We start from the raw sequence: 18,510 nt of genomic DNA on the forward strand, positions 1-18,510 counted from the left end.
CCTAATACTACGCATCTAGCTCAAGAGAGCGGACAGATTAAGATGTGGGTTGCTCTTCATTTTTTATGCTTGTTGATGAGCAAAACAAATCACCTTATTCGGGATAGTTGTTCAAGAGAAAGCAATCTCTCTTATAATCGAGCCTACTCACTGATGTTTAGTTGTTTAATAGTAGTTTCAATTGCCCATATATCAAAATGTTCCTATAATCCATCACATCCCGAGAATTCCTCTCCTTATTGTTATTTGAAACTATTTCTCACTGCGTTCTAGTTGATAATTTCAAACCAAAACCCCCCCATATGTTATTCGTTTCACCCCCTTTTAATTTGTTTCATGCCTTTTTCGATAATTTATATTCCTATATTTAGTTATATCATGATCATAGTTATTCATTGAATATGAACATGTACCACTCCCTATAGGATTGGACCCCAACTTAATTGTTGGGTTATATATTACTTAACGACCGTCTACACTTAAAATTGGATTAAGTGTATTTGATAGATGTTACAATAATCAAATGGCGTCTCTGCCTTGAAATAATGTTGTTTCAAATCTTTTGGTGAAGTTGAATTGTGATATTTAGAGTTATAGTTGAATCTACTTATTTTAGTTTAGATTTTTGTTGCTTGTCTTTAACAGAGAAGGAGATAATCATTAAAGAAAGAAATGGTAGCTAACTGTGCCTCAACTATGATGTAAAAAACCTCAATGATATCAATGACCCTAATATAAATTACCCGATTTCGTTGGGTGTTGTGGGGGAAATACGCCTACCTCCGACTGAAAGAAACAATGTGTTCACATCACTAGCACAGTGATTCAGCTCCTGCAGATCTTGTTTGGGGGATTGGCTCATGAAGATCCCCAGAGAATATTCGAAACATTGTTGACGTCTCCAGTCCATTCTCATTCAAGAGCATATCACAAGAATATGTATGTCTCTTGTTGTTCCCTTTTTTTCTGATGGCTAGTAAGTGGTTGGCTGGTTTTCCAAGCGATTCCATCACTTCTTGGGATGATCTTACTACTACATTCCATGTTTGATTATTCCCCCCATCAAAGATTTTGACTCTTAGGGATAGAATCAACGATTTCAAATGCATGGAAGGTGAGTCAATCCATGAGACTTGAGTGAGGTTTAAGAAGTTGGTATAACAATGCCCAACTCATGCACTTACAACTAATGTGTTGATGCAATACTTCTATGGGAGCCTCGGCTCTATGAACAAAGGAGTTGTTGATCAACCTGTTCCCGATGGTATAATGCAACAACCCTATGAAGTAGCATCCCAACTCCTTGATTACATAACCAAGAACAATGTGGCATGGTACACTTATGAGGAGCATGTCTCTCATCCCTTTTATTTGTAATGACAAAAGAACAAATAAAAAAGTATCAAGAGAGAGATCAAAACATCGCAAAAATGATGACCCACATCGATATCTTGTCTAAAAATTTCATGGGTGTTGGTACAAAGACTGTAAATGGTGTGGGTGTTTGTGAGGTAAACCTCGATGAGGAACAATTTGAAGTGATGCACTATGAGAAAGTGAAATTCGAAGCCAATCACAGAGGAGGCCACAATGCAAACTACCCAAGACCGTATGGAAATCAAGGTTGGAATAGAGATGAGGGCTTGAGAGACAGCGACAAAGATTGGAGTGACTGCAACGCCACTTGTAAGGAAAGAAAGAGGGAGAAGGATAGGTATGTTCCTCCCCAGAGCGTCAAAATCCTAAGGAATCCCAGGGTGGTTGTACGGAAGACATACTATCATGAAAATTCAACAAGGTTGAATGGTCCGACAATTTGCCGAAAGAAATGAAAAAGAATGTCTCAACTCTTTTTCATACGGTGACCTTTCACTCGGTCCCTATTAAGAACCTAGATACATCAAATAGGTTAGGTTTCTTCACATTTGAACACAAGAAAAGGGGGTTTGTCTATTGAAATAGTGAAAACTCAAAAAATTAAGCTTGATTGGGTACTTCCGTTGTGCCACTACATTAGTTAGGCCCTACTTGGGAGGAAATCAATGTTTTTAACGCTTTAGGTTTTTATTTTTGAATAACAGGTGTTCATTGTGTAGGTTGAAAAGAGGATTATGTTGGAAAATGTGCATTTTTGCGAGGCACAAGTCTAGGAGACTCACTAAAGAGGTTGGCGAGCACGACTTGGACTATCATTGGTTCTATCAACCATGAGGTAGATGTATATAAAATTTGCAGGGACACTTGCTATATTGGAGACTTCCCAATTTGCCTTTTGAACCCCAAAACTTCCTCGAGGTCCTACAAAACTCGGCAAGGTAAAGTACCACTTTGCAGATAGCCAAGTTGTTTGCAGTGGATGACTTACTTCACCGAAAGGTCCGTGAACGGAAAGGTTTTAAATCTCCAACTGGCTTAAAATTTCAAAAACTTTCATATTCTCTCATATTTAGCCACGTGCACTCTCACCCGAATATTAAATCTTCCTTGTTTTTTTATTTTATTCGCTTTTGTGTGCGATATTGATGTACCGTGGTTTCACAGTATTTTAATGTTTTTTCCTTAAGTTTAGTGTGTGTCCAAAAGCCTTTTTGTATTGATTTTTATATAAGTTTCTCCTTATTTGCAGTAAAATCTATCAAAAGATGAACGCGGAAGTTTTTTAGCGAGAAATGCAGAAGAGACCACCTACGGACTTATGACGGTCCGTCGAGCTTGTGACGGTCCGTAGGTGGTATCGTAGTGAGGATAGAAGCTGCTGAAGGAAGATGGGAAAGTCTGACCTGGTGTGGGATTACGAAAGTCCATGACGGACAATCATAGCCACGACGATCCGTCCTGCTGGTTCATTGTAATGATTAGAGAGTAGTCCCTGTACCCAAATTCCAAGTTAAAGTATTATGGAACGGAGACCCTCGATGAACCTTCGTGCTTGGAACGGTCCGTCATACCTATTTGTTGAGGGTAATGAACAAAGCAGGAGAAGAATTTGTGAAGTATGGTACGACGAAGTCCATGATTGCCCGTCGTGACCACGAAGGTCTGTCACGAGGTCCTTTGACTTTGATGCATTTTGATAGATTTTCAGTAATTAGAATCCTTGTTTTATTAGGTTTTTGTTTTTATAATTATTTTGAAAAACCACGTTTTTGTATTTTGAAAAACCACGTTTTTGGGGTTCGACTTTTTGATAGTTATACTTTTTGATAGCTTGCCTTTTGGATAATCTTTGGTTCTCTTGTTCAAGTATTAAAGGATTAATTTCAGCAATTGTTACACTTTTTGTGGAATTGATTGTTGGTGTTTTTTTTGATTAATCAAGTGAATTTCTAAATTTTATTCTTTCTCATTAAAGTAAGTGCATGAATTCTTATATTAAATATATGAATAGTGTGATTATGACCATGGGTAACTAAACTCCATAATTAGGGTTGTGGGAACCATGGGTGAATAAGGAGGTAAAATCCAACTAAAATAGCAATTCTAGAATAGTGCCTTGAATTTATTGATAATTCTTTCATTTAGAAGTCTTTTTAATGGATGGTCAACGTTAGAACTCACCTTAATGCTACTTGCTGGATCGAGGAGGTAGATAATAGGAAAAGACTTATCAACATAGATTTAGTGTACACTATCTAATAGGTTAGTGTCGAATGGTACGAAGTAATAACTTAGTCAAATATCAAATACAATGCTTAATATGAGGTAAATGTAAGGGTTAGTAAAGCAACACACGTAGTCGGACTAAGGTGTGGAGTGAAATTTTTTAGATGCCGGACCAAGGATTTAGAGATACATAACTTATCACTTTACATACAAGATACTACAAAAAATTGTTATAGTTAGAATTATCAAGTTAAGAACCTGTGGGGAACACTTAAGCCCTAGTTACTTTTATTAAGTGATTAAGCTCCAAGATTTGAATCTGTTAGTTGTTTACTTTAATCTAGTTAATTATTTTTATTAATTTAAAAATGAAAAACCCCCTTTATTTTCTTTTGTTTTCTAGGGAAATAATTGACTAAATAATAGTAATAATAGAATAAAGTTAAGTATGAACTACTCTCCTCGTTGCAACGACCCCAACCTCATTAGTTGGGTTCTTTACTTGATACGACCGCTTTACTTCTTATTTGAGAAGTAAGTTTGAGCTTATAAAATTTTTGTGCCGCTGCCAGGGAAAGCAATTTTTAGATTAACTTAAATTTATTACTAATGTTTAGTCAATATTTTCTTAATTTTACTTTCGCAATTATTTTTTATTCTTATAGAACTATCTTCCTTGTATGCCAAATACACAGAGAGGAAGAGAACCCTTGTTTCCCTACTACCACGAATTAGAGCGTACACTACAAAATATAATTTGAAACTTGGTATTAACGATAATGATCCAAACAAGAACATCACAGCTCCAGTTGATGTTCATGGTCAGTTATTACCCAATGATCCTGGTTAAAGTCAACAAAGGGGACAAAATCCCGCTCCACGCCCTCAAGAATATTACAGAGGTTATGATAATATTGTAGACTCTGATGGGTCACTTGTCTTGCCCCCTCTACCACAAGGCCACACCTTTGTGGTAACTAGTAGTCTGATGCAAATGCTCACTGCTAGAGGTTTGTTTTCTTGGCTACCTTCTGAGGACCCACATGCCCATATAGCTAAAGTAAGGGTAGTGTGTAAAAGTTGTGTAGGGAGGCCTAATTTTGATTTGGATATAATAGGTCTAAGAGTGTTTTCTCTCTCACTAATGGGAGAGGCTGCTATTTGGTTCACTAAGCTCCGTTATAACTCAATTTTCACTTGGAACCAAATAAGGGACGTTTTCTTAGCACGTTATTACCCGGTCTCCAAGAAACTAAACCACAAAGACAGAGTGAACAACTTTGTGGCACTACCAGGAGAGTCAGTTAGCAATTCTTGGGATAGATTCACTTCATTTTTGAGAAGTGTCCCCAATCACCGTATAGATGATGAGTCAGTGAAGGAATACTTCTATCGGGGACAGGATGATAATAATAAAGCGGTATTGGATACTATAGCGGGTGGTTCTTATAGGGAGTGTCCTATGACGAGATTGCCAAAATTTTAGAGAAAATCTCCCGGAATAATAAAGCTTGGAGTACTAGGAAGTCAGACACTGGAAAAATTCCTTCGCAGTGCAATACACACACAACCCAGCCACAGATCATATTCGTGAAGATATGGCTCATATGAGAACTGAGCTTGGGTTGGTATTATAACATGTCACTAGTGGTGCAGAAAAGATAAATGCAGTTAACTACTTGTCTAAACCACCACCACCAAATGATGAATATTATTATGAGGAGGATTCTTATGCGGTAAATGAGTAGATGGGGGGTTTCTGACCGAGTGCGCAAGGCTCAAATCAGGAGAATTGGCGCCAGTCAAGGAAACCAAGGTCGGATCTATGGTAACTATACCCGTGAGGGTCATTATGTCTAAGATGGAAATTACAACCGCGACAACAACTTCAAAAAGGGTTATATGGTAACAGAAATGATAGGAATGGGCCCTATGCTCCTCCTCAAAATCGTGAGGTTACTCCTAGGGATGGTGGAGGTAGTATGGAGCGAGTTGAGGATATGTTGCACAAAATGAGGAGGAGGTTCAATGCTAGTGATGAGCACATTAAAGATCTAAGGAGTTATTTAGCGGGTATTGGGCAGAAAGTCGATACACATGCAATATCAATTAAGCAGTTTGAGTTGCCAATGGCCCAATTATCTGCGACTGTGAACACACGGCAACCAGGCACTCTTCCTATCAAAACATTCCAAAACCCAAAAAATTATGGACACTGTATGGAAATCACTACTCGGGGTGGTAAGCAAACCATTGACCCACCTATGTCATCTAGTGAGGAAAAGGTGAGAAAAGATAATGATAAAGTGGTAAAGGTTAGTGGTGAAATAGAAGATAACACTGGAAAAGATACTAAAGTGACTAAAAAGGTAACTCCCATCCCTAGACCACCACCACCCTTTCCTCAAAGATTAGTGAAAAAGACCGAGGATGGTAAATATCAGCGTTTTATAATAAAATTGAAGTAGCTTTCTATCAATGTCCCTTTGGTAGAATCTCTAGAACAAATGCCCGGCTATGCCATGTTTATGAAAGATCTAGATACAAAGAAAAGATTGGTCACTTTTAAGGATGATGACAGAATGCAGCATTGTAGTGTTATTGCTACAAGATCTCTAGTACAAAAGAAAGAAGATCAAGGTGCGTTCATTATTCCTTGTATAGTCGGGTTATTACATTTTGCGAAAGCATTATGTGATCTGGGGGCAAGCATAATCTCATGCCCTTCTTGATTTACAAGAAGTTGGGTTTGGATGATCCAAAGCCCACTGCAATGCGTCTAGAGCTGGCCGATCAAACAGTAATAAGGCCTATAGGGATACTCCACGATGTACTACTAAAAGTAGAGTCATTCATATTTCAGGAAGATTTTGTTATTCTTGATTGTGAAGTCGATTTTGAAGTGCCTATTATTCTTGGGAGGTCATTCCTTTATACGGGTAGAGCCTTAGTTTATATGGAAAAGGGGCAGATAAAATTTTGGTTGAACAATGAAGAAGTGACCTTCAACATTTGAAGGTCCATGTTGAAGGTCGATGAGGCATAGTGGTGAGCTCCAATCGGTATCTATTATATCCTACAAAGAAAAGATGAAGAAGTAACATGACCTAAAAATTGAAAAACGAGAGTTTATAGTTGGGGATTTGGTACTTTTATACAATTTTAGGTTGCTCTTGTTTCCGGTCAAGCTCAAGTCCAAATGGACGGGCCCTTACTTGATTACCTAACTATTCCCTCATGGAGCAGTTGAGTTGGAAACCAATAAGGGTGTGCAGTTTAAGGTGAATGGACAACGAATAAAAATCTTTTTTGGGCATGCTCAATCGACAAATAAAGTGATCGAGGCATACCATCTTGATGAAGTCTGAGTAGTCAAGTTTCTTCAGTCGTGCTGCGACGTTAAATCAGGCGCTGTTGGGAGGCAACCCAATACTTATAGTTTTCAATCTAGTAATGGTAGCATTTTCTACTAATGGGTTTTAAATTTGTAGATACATCAACAGGAAATTTTGCAGAAAATCACTGTGTAACATTCACTGAAGGATACAACGACGGGCCATCACGCTTTTGATGGACCGTCGCATGAATCCATCGTGCCACGTATGTTTTTCATTTATTTTCAAAATTAGGGCACCCATGACAGACCGTCGCATATATGACGGACCATCGTCGATCTCTCGTTGCGTCATTAACAAGCAACCTGACCTGACCCTGCTGGAAAATTTGAAAAAAAATCAACCTTTAAAACCCCTCACCCCTTCATTTGAACCATTTATTCCCTCTTTCTCCCATTCCCTTCCTTTCCAACTTCCTACCTTTCTCATCCTCTTCTCTATAAACTGATCTATATCATTTCCCCAAATCCCAAAATGTCCTTTCTACTGGTCGGAGTCTGCACCTGTTATTCTGGTCTTGATAACCAAGTGCCTCAACTACCTGTTTTTCTCCTGTTCTCAGGTATGTGTCTCTGATCTCTACTCATTTACATTGCATTTTTGTTTTTCAATTACTATTAGCCTATTTCTTTTTGGTGGGTCTTTTTTCTTTGATCTAATTTTGTCTGACCTTGGTTTAGAGTCCTTGCTTTACTTATTAAAAATCGAGAAATTAGTGCTTTAGCATTGCTAGTTGGATAGGTATTTGGGTTAGCAATATGTAGGATAATAATTAGTATTCCGTTTGAGTCACAATGGATGATTGTGGCATCCTCAGTTCAGTCACTGAATGATAGAACGAGACCCCGACGAAGGACCATCGTCCCCACGATGGACAGTCATAGGGTCTATTCCAACACACCACTATTTTTTTTCTCTAAGTGTCCACCAACGGACACATGCGACTGACCGTCTCTGCACAACCATTCTGGTTGTCCGAGACCCTAGTCCTAAGGGTCTCCAACTTTTTCTAAGTTTCCACTAATGGACATCTATGAGGAGTGTGGTACCCTCGATCTGCAAAACCTTCATGGTTGTCAGAGTCCCTTGTCCTAAGGGTCTCTATTTTTTTTCTAAGTGTCCACTGACGGACATCTACGACAGAGCGTTCTACCCTTGAAGATCCGTCCTGCACAACCGTCATGACGGTCAGAGACCCTGGTCCTAAGAGTCTCTAACTTTTTCTAAGTGTCCTCTGACGACATCTTCGACGGACCGTCATTACCACAACGGACCGTCCTGCACAACCGTCATGACGTTAGAGACCCTTGTCCTAAGGGTCTCCTTTTTTTTTAAGTTTCCACTAGTGGAAATCTACGATGGAGCGTCATACCCTCGACGGTCACATCGACGACGGACCATCACTATCATGACGGTACGTCCTGCTTATCCGTCATAATTGTCAGAGACTATACTTCTGGAGTCTCCAAATAAACATCATTTAAGTAAGACATGACGGACCCCATTAAAGTCCATCATACCCACGACGAGCCGTCATTTGGTCCGTCCTGTTTCACTTCTACTACAGATATGTCATTACAGCTTTGCTCTTATGTTTATTTTGTCTCATTTTTGCTTTTCTTGTTTGCTCCTTCTAGTACTAATAATGATTCTTTATAGGTACTATCTCTAATGGCACCGAAACAAGTTTGAGTTTACGCACGTGGGCATTCTAGGTCTGTCGCCCCGTCTGCCCGGCTGGTTATAGGCTCTAATGATGAGCATGATCCCGTGTACGTGCCCCCAGGCACTGCCACTCTAGCATGAGTTGCACGTGCAACAAGAGCTATGCCTAAAAAGGTGGCATCAGGCTTAGTCACTGCCTCCTCGTCGGATGTGGAGCACACACTGACAGGCACACCTTCTGGGTCAGCTACACAAGAAGAAGGAGTGTTTGGTTCCTTAGGAGTTTCGTGGTTGGAGAAAGCCTCAGGGTCCGCAGAAGTCTCTGCACCCTCCCTAGCTGCACAGTCTGCCTCGTCTGATGAGGCTGACAGTCCTGATTCCACTCCAGGATCATCGACTGGTGTTCTCTCCCCAGTTGCCAACCATCCCAACCGGTGGTGTCGACGGGCAATACCACGCGTATTAAGACGCCATGTTTCTAAATTATAAAGGCGTCATGACACGGACCCTTACACTGGAGAGGTGGGTCCTTACGAGAAGTCTCCCCACCATACCAGATATCCACACTCTCTTCACCAGACACCGCCTAGAGTGGACAACACGTTCTTTTGGACACTACAGTGAGGAGTTGGTCTGAGAGTTTTACGCCTCTTATGTGGCTACTCTACTATCACAGATCGATAGGCGGGCTGCCCCCTCCAAGCAAGCCCCACTTGAGCACGTCAGAGTACGCGGCATACAGGTCGACATCTCTCTGCCAGCCATCCACCTGTATCTGCATAGCGAGGATGTTGATACCACCAGGACTCCTCTCACTGGCCGAATTTACCTACCGGTGGAAAATTGTTAAAGATGGCCAATTCTTACATGAGCCATCGCTGAGAGAGACCACCAAGAGGTGGATGGCCCTGCACTTATATATTGATGGAGAGGGTGCCGACTGGGTAATGGAGCCTAAGGAAGACATTAGGAAAGCTAACTTGACCCTCCCATCTACGTTTTTATGGTTAATTGTCTGCCACTGCCTCTCCCCCACGGCTGCAGATAATATAGTTACATGGGATCGCGCAGTTCTGATGGCAGAGATGATAGCTTTTAAGGTTGACTTCGCTCGGCTTCTACAGGCGGTCATGCACGAAAGGTCTTTCAAGGTCACCACTACTTACCCTCTTTCGTGCATGATATTTTCATTATGCAGGTCCGCAGTTGTGCCCATATGGAACATTGATCAACTCTAGACTCCGCAGGGCACTTTTGATATCGGTTTCATCAAGGATGAGGCCAATGAGTTGGCTCCACGCAGAGGGCCCCGTCCAGAGGTGCCTCCACTTGGTGAGAATCTGGCTTATAGTGTAGCCCATGCTTGAACTTCTACGCAGGCTACTTCCGTAACCACTTACACTACCCCGATTGAGTCTATATCGGGTAGTAGCACTGCCCCTAGCTCCTCTCGCTCAGCCCCTTTCCCCGCTCTGGTCCCGTTTTGCTAGGGTCCAGAAACTAGAGGATCAGATGGCCACACTTCTACATCACATCCAGCCTTGGATGCAGAGGTATATTGGTGAAGAGGAGGAGCTCTTGGAGCGTAAGATGGCACAACACACAAAGCGGAAGATCACTGTGGTTTATCAGCGCTTAGACGCTTCTGAGTTGTGGGTGCTAGCCCGGCTAGCCCCTCTGGTGGACGTGTCGACCCTTTAGGCTACAGTTGAGAGTGTGTGAGCAGATATTGATATGATCCTCGAGGCTAGGGTGCCTGAGTCTGAGGATCCTTCTGCACAGCCTGGTGAGGACACAGTAATGGCTGCACTATTTGCCACTTCTGAGATTCCACCACCTCTCCCTCGAGAGCATGCCAAGAGGTGCAAGGGTCGTAAGGAGGATTAGGCTAGGGCAAGGAAGAAAGAGCATCGTGAGATGGAGGCTTCAAGGAGAGCCTCGATTATTGATGAGGAGCCATGTCAAATTAGTGTTGTAGAGTCAACTGCTGAGGAATCTAGCTCCAGAGATGTGGAGACAGCGGGAGGCACTACTGATAGTGCTTTTGCTGATGAGGACACTACTGAGGATGTCCAAACTACATAGGTAGTGGGTTCTGGGGAACCGGATTGACCAGCTTGCTAATCGCCGGCGATTTGCGCCCTAAGTTTGCTTTACCTACCACTCTCGTATTTCAATTTTGTATGCATTGGGGACAATTGCATATATTTTTGTTGGGGGTGAAGTAAATGGGAAGTGAGTGCTAGGGTGAAGTCTGAGTAGCCAAATTCATGATCTTCTTTTGGGGTTTTCTTGCCTGTGTTCTTTTTCCCCAAGAGACTGATTATTTTTATTGTTGAACCGGCATGTTTATATCTTGTGTACATAGTATAACTCTGAAGCACGATGGCTAAAACAAAAATGATGTCCTGATGTAATGAAAATGATGCAGGGCTAGGCACAGTAACTGATAGATATGTGTCTCTAAGCATGACATAGAGCTACACAACTGCATGACCCTAAGTCTAAGACTCTAACTAGGTATCTGATAATCTGGTAGAGTAATGAGATTTCAAGTGAGTGTGAGGAAAATTTGAATAGTCCGCTATTTGTACTGAGCTAGAACTTGTGTGGTTAGTTCTGCTAAAAGTATGTTGTAATAGACAATTAGGAAAGGATCATAGGCCCTTATTCAATATAGCCAATTTTTGGCCTAAAAAACCGAATGAAATCAATACCTCTTTGATCCAAATGATTTGAGGTTAAAATAGACCTTTCTTTTCACCCCAACTAATCTTTTCTGGGAATAATGTGTTGGCCGTGGTCCCGCCTTGGACATGTGCACCTCAGCTTATGCCAAAAGCATAAGTTGATGGTGTCTAATGCAGTAAACAACCTTTTCGTGGCCCTGACCCCACTTTGGGTATTGTGTACTTTGACTCACGACAAAGCCATGAGTTGAGGGTGGCTATTATGGAGAATGCTCTAGAAAGTGGGGTTGAAAGAACAAAGAGAGAGAGAGAACAAAAGTAAAGTGACTCAAGAACAAGTTGAAAGAAAAGTGAAATAAAAAATATAATAAATACAAGCAATAAAAGAAAAGATTCACTTACAAAAATGAAGAAATAAGGAAAATAGCAAGGTGAAAGAATATAAGAAAAAGGGCAGAATAAAATGATGAAAAGGTAAGACGATCAACTGATATGTCAAGTAGCGCAAAAAGTCACTAAAGTATACCTAAATATACCCTACCTGACCCTAAGCCTATGTTATAAGCTAAGAAAGTCCTATCGTGATCCTAAGAGTTGTATGGCAAACTTAAAGCAGTGAAAATAAGGGCAAGCTTATGGCAATATTTGTGAATGAGTTGTGAATTTATTCTGAGAGTGAGTGTTGAAAAGTAATCCTTATACTCAAACTAAGATAATTGTGTGAAAAATGAGGATGTTGTTTTGAAGTGAGGACAATAGTTGCAATACTGGAAATATTAGCACCTCGGTGCGAAATTGAAGAGGTTCGGTGTCAGTGCGTGGTGAGTTTGTGTCATGGTCTGGTTCCACATTATTCAAGCCTAATAGTGATAATATGCATAAACATGATGAGACTGATTGGGATTGATAGCCAAATGATTGCGAAAGCTAAAATATCGATACTATTGTACAAAGATTTTGTAGTGAGTCATAGTGCGTCGCTTGAGGACAAACAATGAATTTAAGTTGAGGGTGTTGATGTACCGTGGAATCACGGTATTTTTAATGCTTTTTCCTTAAGTTTAGTGTGTGTCTAAAAGCCTTTTTGTATTGATTTTTATGTAAGTTTCTTCTTATTTGGAGAAAATCTATCCAAAGTTTAACGCGGATGTTTTCGAGCGAGAAATGCAGAAGAGACTACCCACAGAGCTTATGACGGTCTGTCGAGCTTGTGACGGTACGTAGGTGGCATCATAGTGAGGAAAGAAGCTGCTGAAGGAAGATGGGGAAGTCTGACCTAGTATGGGATTATGGAAGTCCACGACGGACCATCATACCACGATGGTCCGTCCTACTGATTAGTTGTAATGATCAAAGAGTAGTCGTGGTACCCAAATTCCAAGAAGTTAAAAGTATTATGGAACGGAGACCCTCGACGGACCGTCGTGCTTGGAACAGTCCGCCATACCTATTCTTTAAGGGTAATGAAGAAAGCAGCAGAAGAATTTGTGAAGTATGGGACGACAGAGGCCATGATGGCCCGTCGTGACCACGACGGTCCGTCACGAGGTCCGTCGGCTTAGATTCATTTTGACAGATTTTCAATAATTAGAATCCTTCTTTTATTAGGTTTTTCTACAAATAGTTCAAAAAACCTCGTTTTGGGGGTTAGACTTTTTGATATTTAGACTTTTTGATAGTTAGCCTTTTGGATAATCTTTAGTTCTCTTGTTCAAGTATTGAAGGATTAATTTCAGCAATTGTTACAGTCTTTCTGGAATAGAATGTTGGAGCTTTTGTTGATTAATCAAGTAAATTTCTGGATTTTATTCTTTCTCATTAAAGTAAGTGCATGAACTCTAATATTAAATATATGAATAGTGTGATTATGACCATGGCTAACTAAACTCCATAACAAGGGTTGTGGGAACCATGGGTGAGTAATGAGGTAAAATCTAACTAAAATAGCTATTCTAGAATGGTGCCTTACATGTATTGATAATTTTTTCATTTAGAAGTCTTTTTAACTTATGGACAACGTTAGAACTCACCTGAATACTACTTGCAGGACCAACGAGGTAGATAATTAGAAAAGACTTATCAACATAGATTTAGTGTACACTATCTAATTGGCTAGTGTCGATTGGTACGAAGTAATAACTTAGTCAAATATCGAATACAATGCTTAATATGAGGTAAAGGTAAGGGTTAGTATAGCAACACACGTAGCTGAACCGAGGTGCGGAGTGAAATTTTCTAGATGCCGGACCTAGGATTTAGAGGTACATAACTTATCACTTTACATGCAAGATACTAGGAAAGAATTGTTATAGTTAGAATTATCAAGTTTGGAACCTGTGGGGAACACTTAATCCCTAGTTACTTTTATTAAGTGATTAAGCTCCAAGATTTGAATCTGTTAGTTGTTTACTTTTATTTAGTTAATTATTTTCATTAATTTAGAAATAAAGAAAACCCTTTATTGTCTTTTGTTTTCTAGAAAAATAACTGACTAAATAATAGTAATAATAGAATAAAGTTAAGTCTAAACTATTTTCCTCGTGGGAACGACCCCAACCTCATTAGTTGAGTTCTTTAATTGATACGACCGCTTTACTTCTTATTTGAAAAGTAAGTTTGAGCGTTTCAGACATCGTGCTCAAAATTTGAATAATTTGTTGCCTAACAATTTAATCTCTCAATTTGGTATACAAGATAGTTTCAAACCTCATACTTTTGTGTAGTTGTTAAGCTCGAATGCAGTAGGTAAATATGTGTTTATATGCATTGGATAATTGCGTAAATTTTGTTTTATTTAACAGGTTGCCTTTATTTTGTTAGAACTTGTACCTAAACGCTTAAAGTATGATTTCTAATGTTATGTCCGTTAAAATAGGTTTTAAATTGTTAGGTTGCGGTTAATTTGTATTGGGTCTAGTTGGGTGAAGTCTGAATAATCCCTAATTGTGCTAAATGATGTAATTTTTTCAATGATGGAGCGTTTGACGTCATTCAGAATGGCAAAATTTAAATGGCTGATTTTGGAAAACTCGAGGGAACTCTAGGTACCCTGAAGGCATGGATAATATGGGTATGGTACTAATTACATGGTATTTATATGTGATTTTAAATTTTGGGTTTTTGGGCTTGATTTTGGTAAATGAGGTTGAAAATTTTCATGGAAGAACGTTATGAGAGTTTTGTCGAGCTCACCAAGTTGTTAGGCGGTTCTCAAAAGTCACCCTTTAATTGTACATTTCATGTTTTGCCAACGATGACTCTTTGACCTTTTGTGAGAAGCATGCGCTTGCCGAGTTCACTCGGCGACTCACCAAAAGGTACCTTTGATCACCCTTTCTATGCATCTAACCCCTAAGATATATTGTATTATTTACGGGTTATTTTAATCTCACTGATTGCTGTCACGGTTCTATGAAGTGCCCTGAACATCGCCAACATGCCTTTATTCAAAAAAAATTAAAGTTGGTCCTTTCAGTGAGCCCGTCTGGCTCGCTTAAGTGACTCAATGGCGGGTAGACTGGTTCAGTGAGTCTTTTTGCAACTTGATTTATGTAATTTTCTTTAACAGTTCTTAAAACATTTTGATGAGCTTTGCAGATATGTATAGACCCAAAGTGCCAGGAAGAAACATGGCATCTCGCAAGCGGGCAAAAGGGAACTCCATAAATGAAGATGAAACGGCATCCATAGCAAAGGCAACCAAACTTCCTACCATGGGTGGTAAATGCAAGGGAAAGGGAAAAGTTCCCATACTTGAGATACCAGAACATAACTCTAGCAATAATGGGGAGTCCTTTGATTCTTAGGATTCATTCTCCTATCCTGAGGATGATCAATTACTATAGACCAAGCAAGCAGAGATTCTTGCTAAAGCTCGTCAATATCTGTCTAGAATTACGGAGTCGACCCTCCTACTTCAAATTCAGTCCCAGCTCCAGCACAGCCGGTGGTTATTCGAACACCAGTTTAGGGTCCTCTTAGGTTACTCAATCATTTAAAGTATGATATATTGAGGACCATAGTAGAGGAGAATGATTTTCCACAGATGGTATAGTGGAAAATTACTCTATTTTGTATGACACTCTCTGGTTCCACATGTATGAGATCTTCACCAGTCCCTGTGGCCCATACATTCTCACTTAGGTCTGGGAATTTGACATTGTATATGCTTACTTGGTACAACAAGGGAAGAGGATAATTGCCACCTTCAAACCAGTGGGTTATGTAGTCATATGGAAAGGAAGGAATTTCTACTATGAACAAGTTAAATATCAAGATTTTAGCAATTTTGACAAGACAAATACGAGTCCTACTCGGGGGATGGAAAATAGGTGTTGTCTATGATATCCTAGATGTCATGCCTAAATTCTATGTTGTCATCAAGAAGATTTTGTATCCTACATTTAAATTGCACATTACATGTCAATTTAAATGTAGGATACAATCTTCCTGATGATTGCATAGAATCTAGGCATGGCATCCAAGGTATTATAGGTAGTCAATAAGTTCCCTACCTTAAAGCACTACTCATCCTTTTCCTTGTAAATATCCCTAAAATCTGGATTCACATATTCAAAAGTTTTCTACTCAGACATAGCAGAAGGCCCTGCATATGAAGGATGATCAACACTTCCTTTGCGGCCTCAACTTCATCATCTATGTTCTGCAATGTAACTTTAGCAGATAAATGTTGCACCTCGAACTCCTTAGTAGGAGAGGGATATCCAAACTCCTTTAATCTATTATAAATATGTTCTTCTTCATCACATAGATAATTGAAATGTTCTCTATGACACTGGTTTTAATAGTTTCTCTAATTTCTTTAAACGTTCTCTTTTATTTAATTTTACGAGTAGGAGTCATGAGGATAATTTTAAACTTTAATTGATTCTATTTTATAAGTAGGTTTAAAAAGAATAAATTTCTAATTTCAGTCCTTGTGATATATTTTGAAGTATTTAATTTGATGAGCTAATTGAAAAAACTAAAATTTATTTAATTTAATTTAAGGTGTACAAGTCAAGAGACTTAATTTTGAATTTTTGTTATAGTGATATTTTCTGATGTATTTAATCTGATGAGTAGGAGTTGGTTACAACCATACTTTATTCAAATAGGGCGAAACATGTGGTAACTGAAAAAATAATATAATTTAATCAATCAATTAAATTAAATTTTAAAAGAAATTTAAGAATAAAAGAGTTTTAAAAGAGTCTCCACCCAATTTTAGTAAATAACAAGGAAACAAATTAATCAACTACAAAAGAAAATATCGACAAAACCAATAGATTCTAGGTAAGGGTACAAGTATTCTCAAAGAGAAGATATTAGACATTCTTCGAAATCCAAAAATGTGGGTCTCGGCTGAATTTATTTATTTTTAAAATGCGGAGGAGATAATAAATGAAAATAATAATAATTTAAAAATAAAACCCGTTTTATGAACATGGGAGACCTTGTAAATAAATTGTAATTTCTTCATCCACCAATTTTAACTTGTAATGCAAGAAAAAAAAATATAAATGCACACATGTTAAAATAATTAAAAATTCATGGTGGAAACCTTATCTAAACGAAAAAATGATATTTTATATATTAAATATTTAAAAAATTAAAAGCAATGTGGCAATATATCAACAATGATATTCTGAGTTTGAAATAAAAATCAAAATAAAGTTAATCAAATATGAAATGAATCAACCAACAACCAAAAAAATTTAAACAAAGAAATAAAAGAATAATTTGCCAATAATTATAAAAATGTGAACGGAGCTACATGAAAAACTTACAGTTAAAGGATTGTTGAATCAACAAAAATAAAAATAACAAAAATTTAACATTTAGTAAATTAGCTGGAACAATAACTTGATAACTTAAAACAAATCAATAAACAATGAAATCAATTGAAACCCCAAATTAATAATAAGTTGAAATACATTTAGGTAGAATTAAAAAAAACAAAGAAGATGAAAAATGAAACCAGAAAGATAAAAATATAAAATTAAAGGGTTACCGAAGTGTTGTTATTTCGATCTAAAAGTGAAAGGCTTTTCAGTGTTACTAGTTTATTCTATTGGATATGGAGGCTTGATCCATTAATCAGAGTGTTATTAGCCATTAATGGATTCATTGTATAAACTCGAGCCTTGCTGCTTGCAAGAGTTAAAGGCTCATTGGTTAATGGGGAAAAAAGAGAAAAATGAAGGGGGGTGTTTTGTGAATGAAATTGGAAGCAAATTTTTTGTTGTTTGGGTAGTTGATTGGTAGAGCAGAAGGTTGAGCAGGGGGTTTTTTGCGATGGAGAAGATGGGTTGTTTGTTGTTTGCTGGTTGTTTCAATGGCGTGAGAGAGGTGTTTGAGGGGTTGTTGATAGTGGTTTTGGCTGGTTGTCACCGGAAAAATAATTGGGGTTGTTCTTTTGGAATATGATAGAAAAATATTTTAGGGTTTCTTCTATTCTAGAAAATGTCCCACCACCCACATTTTTTACCTAATAAGATCTTAAAAAGAGAATAATTATACAATGGTCTCAAATCGTTAGCCCTAGACTGTGGCCTAATATTGTTGATTGATAAAATATTTGTGTATATATGTATTATCCGTATTTAAAAGTATTTGTGGATTATGCTTGAAAGACAAAAATGAATATTAATGAAAGTAGCAAAAAAATATTAGTTAGTGTAATGAATGAAATGAATGACATGTAAGAACTTTCATTTAACAAAATTAATCATTTAATCAATCTGAACAAAATATATGAGCATATTCAACCAATTTTGACAAAAAAATGTAATCAAAACTAATTGATAAAAACCCTATTTTTTGTGAAACAAGAATAAGTATTGGTAAATATATTTAGAATTATATTAAAAATGATTTTTGAACTATTAAATGAATAAAAGTTATAAGTTTTTAATTTTGAAAATGTTAGGGCAAAGTGTCAACAACTCTTTCTTTTGTCGGATATGATTGATGAAAGAAATCATAAACAAAAAAAATTGACAAATCCAATTTTGATCGAACACATGACCTTTATATAAAAGTGTGGTTTGAATGTAATGGAAGTTGCTCCTCAATTTATTATCAAAAGGATTCACGCTGTGCTGTGTTCTTTTCGACATAGTCCACACGTGTGGCTTAATTTAGGTGCATCTTTT

The sequence above is a fragment of the Solanum lycopersicum genome, chromosome 9, assembly GCF_036512215.1.
Source record: "Solanum lycopersicum chromosome 9, SLM_r2.1".
Taxonomy (NCBI): Eukaryota; Viridiplantae; Streptophyta; class Magnoliopsida; order Solanales; family Solanaceae; genus Solanum; species Solanum lycopersicum.